The following is an 11,555-nucleotide window of genomic DNA, read 5'->3' as shown; positions in this document are numbered from 1 at the left end:
GATGACTTTTCAATTTGATTGTCAAGTTTCTTGAGTCCATTCCTGCCCCAGAACCCTCCCTGTCACATACTGAATAAGGCACAAGCTCACACCCCAGAAGCTAAGCCTTTCCCCAGAGAGGCCCCAAACTTCCTTTCAGTTCTTCTTTGTGCTTTCTCTCCAGTGACCCAAACTAAACCCTTGACTCATTTAAGAGCCAAGCCTCTGACTTAGGCTGGGAACTCCTAAAGGTCACGTGTGCACCATTAGATTGGACAGACAATGCTTAACGAAACAATGTTAAAAAAAAATCTGCTGGAGTGGCCATGGGCATATTCAAGACCACCCTGAGCCTTCAGCTCTTGTTGTCTCATCCACTGAGGCCCAGGGACCTTCCCACAGCTTTAAACAGTGTGGCGGTTCCCTCTCTTGGAGGCCAATGTGAAAAACACAGCATTTACAAGAGATGGTAGAAGGGTAGAAGACACATTAGCATCTAATTGAAAATGTTGCCTGCTGTGACAAACGAATTGAATGTTAGTTGCAGAAGGGACGCTATTGTGTATGCGCCCTCACAATCTTGTGAAAATGGGCAACATCTAAAACTCAGACTTTGTATTAATGGTGATTTGCCAATATTTTATTTGTGAGTTTGATTTCCTGTGTCTCTCCGGACCAACCCCTCCACCTCTGTGTGTCTTTGCTTTCTCCAGAGAAGATACAGAAGTAACACTTCTTTCCTCTTCTTATGGTTACTGCACCTGACAAATTAAAATTGCTTTACAGGCAGTAGGCATTTTATGGGCCATCCCTGCAAGAAATAAATGTTAGAAGGCGCTGCCTCCCCATTCTTGCCAACCAAGGAACACAGAGTTATGGGCGGAAAAGCAGCCCCACCATTCCTTGCAACCTCTGCCCTCATCCTGCCAACCCCCTACTGCCCCTGTCAGCTCCAGGCACTTCCTGCCTCATGCTCTCCTAACTTACTTCTCTAACTCTCATTCTCCCCACTCACATCCATCCTACACTCCCTAATCAACATCCTCTTCTCAAAGTGCAGCTCTGCTCCAGTCCATTCCTGCCCCAGAACCTTCCCTGTCACATGCTGAATAAGGCACAAGCTCACACCCCAGAAACAGCCTTTCCCCAGGAGGCCGCAAACTTCTTTTCACGCCTTCTCTCCGTGCTTTCTCTCCAGTGACCCAAACTGAACCCTTGACTCATTTAACAAATATTTTGAGGAACTTACCATATGTTAGGCATTGTGGTGGGATCGCATACAGAAACAGTTTTAAAATGGCCTGAACTGCCTTCACGTTGTTCAGGGTTTAGTGGGGCAGACATGGGACAACAATATTCTGTGCTAAGTGCCGTGGGGGGTGAATGCCTAGGGTGCTGGGGGAGTATGAGGAGGGGTAGTTAACCAGCCCAGAGCAATCTGGGAAGGCTTCCTGGAAGAATCCTGAAGAAATCAGCACTCACCACCTCCCAAGTAGCACTCTCTGCCTTCTTGTTCATGTGTTTTCTTCTGGATTGAATGTCCCTGGCATATCTACACTTTCTGAAATTTATTGTTTGTTCAGGACTCATTCAAACCACCTCCTCATCCAAGAGTCATTTCTGGATTGCCCAACTTGAAGAGAGCTTCCTTTATTGACTCCTGGTGGTATATTGTACATAGTCTTGCCTCCCGTGGTTCTTTGCCTTGTCTCACTCTGCTTTTTTTATAGTTTATTGATGTCATTATCTCAATATCTTCAATCTTATGTTTTATTCAGTATCCTTTTCTCAGCATAGAGCTTTATATATCTGCCCTGATGCTGCCTGAATTAACTGCTTTGCCCATATGTCCCCCTAAAGAGGACCAGGAGCTGCGCAGGATGGATTTGAAGGGAAAGTGGAGCCAGGCTTGCTGAGCCTGGTACACGGTGTCAGTGAGCTCAGAGCCTGGACTTCATCAGGCCGAGGTCGTGCATGGTCACCGTATGACCCAGTGATCTTGGCCAGGAGTCCTGGTCTCAGTCTGGGTCCCAACGTTCATCTTTCAAGTGCAGGCCCTTGGTCACAAAGCCATCATCTGTAGGAAAATGCAGAGGGCCCACAGTACAGGAGAGAAGAGGTCAGGAAACCAGGATTCCAGTGCCACCCTGTCACTTCCTGTTGAGTCACATCATAGATCTTCACCTTTGTTTCCCTAGTTGCAAAATGTCAGCCTTGAATTAAGGGTTTTTTCCAACTCAGAATTGTGCAAACTAGGATGAAAACAGTTGAAATCACTCATTTTTTTTTGGGTACAATGTGCAAATCCTGATTTAAAAAGTGTCTGCCCCATGTTCACATGACATAGTCCAGCTTTCTCTGTCCTTTGATCCAGACTGGAAATACATTTTCACTTGTTGACTGGAATTGTGCTGTTTTGGTAAAAAAACAGGGAGATCATCAATATGAAATGCCACATTTTGCAGCTTCGATGACTTAACTGAAAGTTCATCCCCGCCCACTGGTCATTTGGTTCTGAGAATAGGCTGTAAAAGGTTTCAGTTTGATATATTTCAGGCTATTTCACCCAAAAAAAGTTTGTAAGCAGGGAAGACATGAATTTTGAAGAGCATTAAGAGCTTCTGAAATTGTCATTAACAGTTCTCCTCGGTGCTCCACTTCAATGAAATGAGTGGCAGTCACATAAGAAAAAAAATAACAGCCCAATCTTTGTGTTTTGTAATGAATAATAAAGTATTTTAACCTCTTTAGGGACTTAGCACCACGTTAATCCTTTAATCCCTAGAAAAACCAATTTTGTTGACATAAAAAGGGGATATTTAACTTCATCCAATTAATTTTCTACCTTAGAGATGCCACGATTATGAAGATTAGATTGAATAGATTCATTAGAACTACCATATTATGTTTTAAGTAGAGGCTTTGACATCAAAAAGTAGCATCAGACAAGAAATTCTGTGTCACAATTTTGTTTACGTATGCCCACTCTGAGGTGCCAGGGCTTTGAGGCCTTCATGTCTGGGCACTGTTGCTTAGACTGAACTGCTGACATCTGCAACTACTCAGCCACCATGCAGCCATTAAACCAGTGACTAGACTGACATTCCTGTAATACCAGCTTCCTCTCTCTGTTTGAGCTCCAAATTAGAACTGTGCTTGTGAGAAGGCTGAACTGCGTGCCACAGAAACATTCCTAACAGTAAAAAGTTAGCTAAGTGTGAACTCAATTTTAAATTACACAGCGTGGGGAAGCACACCATTCAAATCGTTCTCAGAACAATGGATTGGAATTGGAGATGGAAGATAAATGGTTGGAGATTTAATTATTTTTGCATTGGACTTCAGCAGGCAGACATGGAAGGGTTTTAATTCCACTCCAACACCCAATCTCCAGCCAGAATTGAATTTACAGGGATGAAAGAGAAGAGATGATGAAAAGTGAGGGTTATGGGAGGGCCACAAGTATTTTAATGATACAGTGCAAAGCCCCTGGACTCTCTTGGCTGGAGATGGCATCTTGAAGAAAGAAAAGTGGGACATGGAAAATGTCAGGGTGACCTATCACTCTTATCCCAGCCGTCACTTTCAGTAGATGTCACTGAGCCAGTCTGCCACCTAAGCTGGAGGGCAAGGGCATAGATTGTATGTGTTGGCATCCCTTATGTGTCTTGCATGGCTTTTGGCATACAAGTAGCATTGTCTAGTATGGTGCTTTCTATGAGGAATAGCATTATACAACTACAAAGAAACAATACTGATGTTCTTTATGTGGCTTGTGAGGGAGCACAGTACCGTGGGGAAATGGGAAGTTTTGGAAACAGCATCTGGAATCTGAATCTTTATCTTACCACCCTCCAGCTCTCTAGCCTAGGATACACTGCTTGACTTATTTAAGACTTGGCTATCTCATCTGTTCAATGGGAAGAACTGTGTCAACTTCTTAGAGTTTTTGTAGAATTGAATTCTGTAAAGCAACTGGATAGAAAAAACCCCAGAACAAGAGGTGCCAGGTTGACATTAGTTTGCTTCGCTCTCACCATGTAGCAATTAATCTCATTTTTTTTTCCTTAGGCATGAATAATAGAAGTTTAAGGCACTACCAAGGTTACCTAATTTTTCCCCTTAATTTTGCACATTAGAAGTGAAATGATTTGCTTAATTCTTAAATGATTTGCTAATTGATTTTAGAATGGACTAGAATCGAGAATCCTGACTCCCAATTCAGATCTATTTCCATGAACTCCTATAGCATGATTTGATTGACTGACTCTAGCTTTACAGGGAAGCATTTCTCATCCAGCCCATATTTTCCCAGGTGACTGAATTCAGCCCTCTATCCCTTGATCTTCCACCCCTCAGAGCCTCCTTCTAATCAGAAGCATTCCCAACTCCTTAAATTATCTGTTTGGGTCCCATGCTAACTGTGCCTCAACTCTGGAACTTCCATTAGGTTTTTTTCTGGGAAATAATGTTGGTTTTCTCTTAGCAGCTGTTCTTTGCTGAACTTTTGTCCCTAAGTGCTTTTCAGAGTATTTCAGTCCCTGTATAATAACATACGTTTCTTTCAACCTCCAGTCTTCTTTAGCAGCCAGACCAGAGCTAAAGGCCAGGCCTCACCTGGAAAGGAATCGAGGGGGCAGGGTTTGAGTGTTCAGATGGAGCTCTGAGCTGAGAACTGCAGAAGCCAGGTCCAGCTGTGTGTTGCAGTGGCTTTGCTTAGCCCTCTTCTTTTTTTTTCTTTTTGAGATGGAGTCTTGCTCTGTCACCCACGCTGGAGTACAATGGCATGATCTCGGCTCACTGCAACCTCCGCCTCCCAGGTTCAAGTGATGCTCTTGCCTCAGCCTCCTGAGTAGTTGGGATTACAGGTGCGTGCCACCACACCCGGCTAATGTTTTGTATTTTTAGTAGAGACGGGGTTTCACCATGTTAGCCAGGATGGTCTTGAACTCCTGACCTTGTAATCTGCCTGCCTTGGCCTCCCAAAGTGCAGGGATTACAGGCGTGAGCCAAGCCCTCTTCCTTTAAGTCTGCTCTGATTATTTACAGAATACCAGTGGTAAGGTTAAGATAGGGTGCCCTTGGGGTTGGTACAGCAGACAGGGAGGGAGACCAAGGCAGGAACTTCACACTTGGCTCAGGCAAGGGCAATAGCCACAGGAAATTGTCTGCTACATTTCCTGCAAGAGTATTGGGTTTGTTCCTGCCAAAAACCAACCTTCCAGGTTTGTCTCTTATCTTCCTGAAACTCCACAGTCTTCAGAAAAATGGTGGCATTTAGAGGAACCATTTGTTTGTAATGGAAGTTTCCAGAAGGACACTGGCAGCAGACAAATCTTCAGGGACTAAATGTAGCCTGATTGACAGAGGGAAAGGAAAAGAAAAACATCTGGCACCAAAGACAGCAAATGAGAAGGTAGTCCATGTACTGTGGGCCAGTTACTGCTGCTGCTGCTGCTGCTGCTGAATTTACTCATTCATTCAACAAAAAGTTTATTGCATACCTTTTCTGTACCAGACACTAGAGATACCATAGGGAGAAAACCAGAAATGTCACCTGCCTTTATGAAGCCTTCATTGTTCTTTCCTTTTCCTACATGTGTTTGTTAGAGTCCTAAAGTTTCACCATAAGAAATATCCTTACTATTTATAAAACACTTTACAACTTATTAACCATTGATGAACTACCCTCTTAACAACCCTGTGAATGTATTCCCAATTTATTAGACAGGAAATATGAGGTTAAGTGTTACCTTAAGTTGCACAATAGTTGACTCTCAGTCTCCATCTCTCAGAGTGACTTTGCCCTAAACTGGAAAATTATTGCACGTTCCAGAGCTTATCATAAGACCAAGGGCTGGCATGCTGGTTTCTTACTATTAATCCCAACAGAGTCACACAGCTCAGCAAGGACCTCCTTGTAGGCTAATGTGTCCCCAGTTGCATATGGCTGGAGTTGTCCCCATCTTTGTCCTTTCTAAGTGAGCATGATTTTCTAACAAGACCCTCTTTGGCCACCACACACTACACTGTCCTCTCAGAGTAGTGAAAGGCCACAGTCCCTAGATACAAATTGGCCAATGCAAAGCCACACAGTAGAGTAGACTGACTTTAGGTGCCAATGTTCGAAATGCAAGTGGGTTTTAGTTGCGTATTTTTAAAAGATTGATATGTTGTTTTCATGAGGACCCCCTAACTCCCAAATGTCTAACCACCTTGATGTGGTTGAGGGAGACTCAAACCCTGTCCCTTCAGTTCATTCCCAGAGAAGCAGGCCATGCTTCTAACTCTGTTCTGGCTGCCTGGGACCACTGGAGATGGAAAGAAGGGCATGTTCTTATTCAGGGACTGAGATATTCTCAGATGTCATTGTCAGCATGAGGCCTGCTCCAACTACAGTGGGAAGGAACTGACCCTTACACCATTCTTGGCTCCAGTTTTTCTGCCTTCCTTCCCCCTGGGTCTCAAGAGGACGAGGGGTCTTTGGGTTTGAATGGAGCTCCTTCAAGCTTATTTATGATTTAATCCATCTCTGTGAAGATCCGTCGAGCTGGAGGAGGAGTCTGCTTTGCTGACCCCTGTCGCTAGAAAATTAGCCCCTCATGAGGTGTCAGTGCTTCTGTGGACCCTGGTTCCTGATAAACTATAATCTGAGGGACACAGAAGTGTCAGATGTCTGCCCATTTGCAGTTTAGGAAGGGAGGAGGAAGACCTGAGTATCTAAACCAAAAATCACCCTGAAGCCAGAATTAAACAAAGGCTGGGCTCCAGGCCATTTAAAAAATTACACAGAATTTACTCTTTCTTATTCCTATGTCCACTTATAAATGTGTCACATTATCCCATCAGCCCATCCTCTTTGGAGTTTTCATCTGTGACTGGCACCCAGAGGTTCTCTGAGGCATATTCTCCCATCTGTCGCTAAGTGGGGCTCTTTGCTGTGTCTCTTCCTTCAGAATGTGCCTCCTCCTCTTTCTTGGTCTTCCCAGGTTCCCACAGCCAGGCCATGTAAATGTGGAGGGCTGGTCTTACCCAGCAGGTAGGCTGCTGCTCTTGGCCCTTGGCTGGGGACCAGCTCCTAGGCCTCAGCAGATTAACAAATAGTAATTATTATCTCAGTGGTAAGATTTTCTCTCCACCACCTCTTCCTCCTCTCACTCCCCCCAGTATATGGTATAATTTCAGACATAAAATCCTGTGAGCCACAGTTTAGGCTGCAGCCTGGGCAGCAAGCCCAAGGACAGACCTGGGAGGAGCCTGCAGATGCTTGCCTTTGAAAGGCCTTGACCAATTGGTCAGGGAGAAAGCCGGGGCTGGGGCTCATCCTCCTGAGGCTGGTTCTCCTGGGCCTGACCCAATGCCAGATAAGGGCTTTGGAGGAGCCATCACATTCCACCCTGTCTATCGTTTGCAGATTAAGTCTCCTCAAATAGGCCCACATGCTGCAGACTCTCAGCACTCACCCTGCTCTCTCTGTCAATAATCCATCAATTAAGGGCTGCTAATAATATGCATTGACACAGCAGATTAGGCAGCCGTGGTCCTGTTGGCCGGCTCTTCAAGTCAATGGTTGTAGGATTATCAACCCTGCCATTGACGTTTGCTTCATTCTTCCCTCTCCAGTCCCTGGTGAGATTTGAGAGAGCTCCATTCAAACCCAAAGGCTCAAAAACAAAAGAGTAATCTCAGCATGAGGGCCTGAAAAGCAATTCAGATCAAGAGAATACAGAGGCAACCCATTGCTTTCCTCTCTCTCATCATTGCTTTCTCCCTGCTTTGTGCTGAAATTGTCATTTGTGGAGAGTTTAGCTCTGAGGACAGGGGTGTCAGAACCCTCTAATCCTTTAAACCCAATGGGCACAGGGAACCAGGCAAGCTGCCATTGGAAAGGCGCTTATTTTCCAGGCATAAGGCAAGGCTCTGACTGTCACACCACATTTTTCTCTACTCTGGTGGGTAAACACATGGCTGCAGGTGGAGAACAAAGGTTTGGCATAAATCTGGCCTTGGGAAAATGGGAGATACTCATTTGTCAGGGGAGATAATTGAGACCTTATCTGGTCTTTTCCTCTTGGCCCTTTCCTCTCTACCAGCCTTTAATTCCTCTTTAGGGGCAGCATTAGTGTGTTGGATAGTAGGGTAAGCAATGGTGGGTCTACACCCCACAGTGGGAGGTGAGCAAGGCTGGTGCAAGACTGACCCTGGGGGCAGGGCTCTGTGATGAAGCCATCCAGGGAGCCAGCCCAGTTCAAGAGAGAAACTGGAGGCGGGTCTAATGCCTGAATATTGTGTGCCTTGCAGGTGATGTAAGGTGGGGAAAGAGCACTAAGACCAAGCAAATGGAGGCACTCAGGGAATGAGAGGCTAAAGATGAGAAGGTAGGAGTATTCATGTGAGCTGGATTCCACCCAGCAGTTGAGGTGGGATGGGACAAGGATGCCCCACTACAAATTCACAATGATTCCAGTCCTAATCAGCTCAGGATGCCATAATAAATGCCACAGAGTGGACAGCTTCGACAACCAACATTTATTTTCTCACAGCCCTAGAGGGTGGAAGTCAGCGATCAAGGCATCAGCAGGTTGGGCTGATGAATTGAGATGTTTTCTTTGAATGTAGTCAAATTTATTTGTTTCCTTTTTGAAGTTTATAATTTCCGGGTCTTGTCTAAGAAATCCTTCCTCTACTCCCAAGTTCAAGAGGATATTCACCTATCTAAAACTTTTAAATCATTTATTTTGTCATTTAAGTCTGTAGATCATCTCAAGGCAATTTTTGTGAGTGGTATGGGGTAGAGATTCAATTTGTTTCCTCATAGTAAGGATGACCACGTTGCCAAGTTCCAATCATTGGATGATCCCTCCATTCCCGCCTTTCCATGCTAGATCTTACAGGGATCTCTTTTCTATCCCTTTGGTCAGTCTGTCCTCTTCCAATACCATGCTATCTTGATTACCCTGGCTTTATATCATGCTTTGATATTTATTACAGTAAGTACCTCCTCCCTCTTATTCTTGTTTTTGTCCTAGTGTACTTTTATTTTAGAACCACCTCATCATGTTCCATAAAAAAAAAACCTGTTGGGAATTTGATTGGAATTACATTAAATTATTGATCAATTGGGGAAGATTTGACATTTTCACAGTGTTAAGTCTTCCTGTTCACAAACATGAAATTGCTCTCCATTTATTTACATCTTCTTTAATGTCTCCTTGCTGTAACGTTTGATAATTTTGTGTGTATAGGTCTTGCACATCTTTCATTAAGATAAATCCCAGGCAAAAACTGGCTAGCCATATGTAGAAAGCTGAAACTGGATCCCTTTCTTACACCTTATACAAAAATTAATTCAAGATGGATTAAAGACTTAAACGTTAGACCTAAAACCATAAAAACCCTAGAAGAAAACCTAGGCATTACCATTCAGGACATAGGCATGGGCAAGGACTTCATGTCTAAAACACCAAAAGCAATGGCAACAAAAGCCAAAATTGACAAATGGGATCTAATTAAACTAAAGAGCTTCTGCACAGCAAAAGAAACTACCATCAGAGGGAACAGGCAACCTACAAAATGGGAGAAAATTTTCGCAACCTACTCATCTGACAAAGGGCTAATATCCAGAATCTACAATGAACTCAAACAAATTTACAAGAAAAAAACAAACAACCCCATCAAAAAGTGGGTGAAGGATATGAACAGACACTTCTCGAAAGAAGACATTTATGCAGCCAAAAGACACATGAAAAAATGCTCATCATCACTGGCCATCAGAGAAATGCAAATCAAAACCACAATGAGATACCATCTCACACCAGTTAGAATGGCAATCATTAAAAAGTCAGGAAACAACAGGTGCTGGAGAGGATGTAGAGAAATAGGAACACTTTCACACTGTTGGTGGGACTGTAAACTAGTTCAACCATTGTGGAAGTCAGTGTGGCGATTCCTCAGGGATCTAGAACTAGAAATACCATTTGACCCAGCCATCCCATTACTGGGTATATACCCAAAGCACTATAAATCATGCTGCTATAAAGACACATGCACACGTATGTTTATTGTGGCACTATTCACAATAGCAAAGACTTGGAACCAACCCAAATGTCCAACAATGATAGACTGGATTAAGACAATGTGGCACATATACACCATGGAATACTATGCAGCCATAAAAAATGATGAGTTCATGTCCTTTGTAGGGACATGGATAAAATTGGAAATCATCATTCTCAGTAAACTATCACAAAGACAAAAAACCAAACACTGCATGTTCTCACTCATAGATGGGAATTGAACAATGAGAACACATGGACACAGGAAGGGGGAACATCACACTCTGGGGACTGTTGTGGGGTGGGGGAAGGGGGGAGGGATAGCATTAGGAGATATACCTAATGCTAAATGACGAGTTAATGGGTGCAGCACACCAGCATGGCACATGTATACATATGTAACTAACCTGCACATTGTGCACATGTACCCTAAAACTTAAAGTATAATAATAATAATAATTAAAAAAAAAGATAAATCCCAGGCACTTTAAAGGTCTCATTGTTATTGTAAAAGGTCTTCTTAAAAAAACCCTATATTTTTTAATTATTTGTTGCTGATGTATAGAAATGAAATTAACTTTTGAAAACTCATCTAATATCCAGTCAACTTGAAAATATTTTATATTATTTCTAATTATTTGCCCATAGATCTCTTTTTAATACTTTCAAATAATGATAGTATTTTTTCTACTTTTCAATATACTTTTATTCAACTTTCTTTGAGGTATACCTCACACACAATAACATACACCTTTTATATGTATAGTTTTGACAAATGAACATACCTGTATAATCACCACTCCAATCAAGATATAGAATATTCCCTATCACCCTGGGAAGTTTCCTGCTCATTTGCATCTAATAATCCTTTGCTCCTGCCTAAGGCATTCACTAATCTGATTTTTATCACCATAAATATTTGGCCAGTTCTAAAACTTTACATAAATGGAATCATATAATATGCACTCTTTTGTTTTTGGCTTCTTTCACTCAGCATTGTGAGATTAAATCATGATTCTGTGTATTTGCTGTTTGCACATTTTTATTGCTGAGAAGTATCCCATTGAATGAATATATTACAATTTGTGTGTACATCTGTTGACAATCATTTGGATTGTTTCTAATTTGGAGTAAATATTTTTGAGGACATTTATCTTCAACTCTTGTGGGAAAATACTTGGGAATGGCATTGCTGGATCAGAGAATTAAGTCTGTGTTTAACTTTACAAAAAACAACCAAACAATAAACTAAATGGTTTTCCAAAGTTGTTATGGCATTTTGCATTTCCACCAGCAACATATGAAGTGTTTCAGTTATAATACATCCTCTTCAATTCTTGGTATGGTCATTTTTTAAACCATTCAGTGTAGTTTACAAACAATAAAATGCATCCCTTTAAGTGGACAGTTTGATGAGTTTTCACAGATGGGTAACTACCCATGTAACTACCCATCATAATCAGGGTATAGAGCATTTTCATCATCCCAAAAGTTGTTATATGACCCTTTAAAGTCAATCTT

Source organism: Pongo abelii, chromosome 11 (genome assembly GCF_028885655.2).
Source record: "Pongo abelii isolate AG06213 chromosome 11, NHGRI_mPonAbe1-v2.0_pri, whole genome shotgun sequence".
Classification (NCBI taxonomy): domain Eukaryota; kingdom Metazoa; phylum Chordata; class Mammalia; order Primates; family Hominidae; genus Pongo; species Pongo abelii.
Note: the sequence above shows the minus strand (reverse complement) of the source record.